Consider the following 446-nt stretch of genomic DNA (forward strand, 5'->3'; position numbering starts at 1 on the left):
CTGGCCAATCAGAACCCAGAAGTGAGCACTGCCGTGGTTGTAATGAAAGTAATATTGAACCGAAATCCTGCGCACTTTGAACATGAAAGAGTCCTTACTGCACCATGCACTCGGGTGCATTGAGCAGTGCCAATCTCCGTTTCCGTAGCCCTCGGCCTCTCACCTATACAGCTAGGGTTACAGTGGGGGGGGGCCTGTCCTCTGGTAATCACGAGAGTTTGACTCCCCACTTGCATCTGTATTGTCGCATGCCTTGCTAGATGGTAGTAGGTACCATTTTTATGATGGTCTTCGGTATGGCCAGACCGTGAGTAGAACTCATGATCTCCTGGATCGAGAAGCAGACACGCTAACCACTAGGCCAACTCACAGTTTTTGAATATGAAGATACAGTGAAGTACCTTTACCAAGAAAAGGAACTCAACTCAGTGACCATTTCATTTCAG

The sequence above is a fragment of the Neoarius graeffei genome, chromosome 10 (assembly GCF_027579695.1).
Source record: "Neoarius graeffei isolate fNeoGra1 chromosome 10, fNeoGra1.pri, whole genome shotgun sequence".
Taxonomy (NCBI): Eukaryota; Metazoa; Chordata; class Actinopteri; order Siluriformes; family Ariidae; genus Neoarius; species Neoarius graeffei.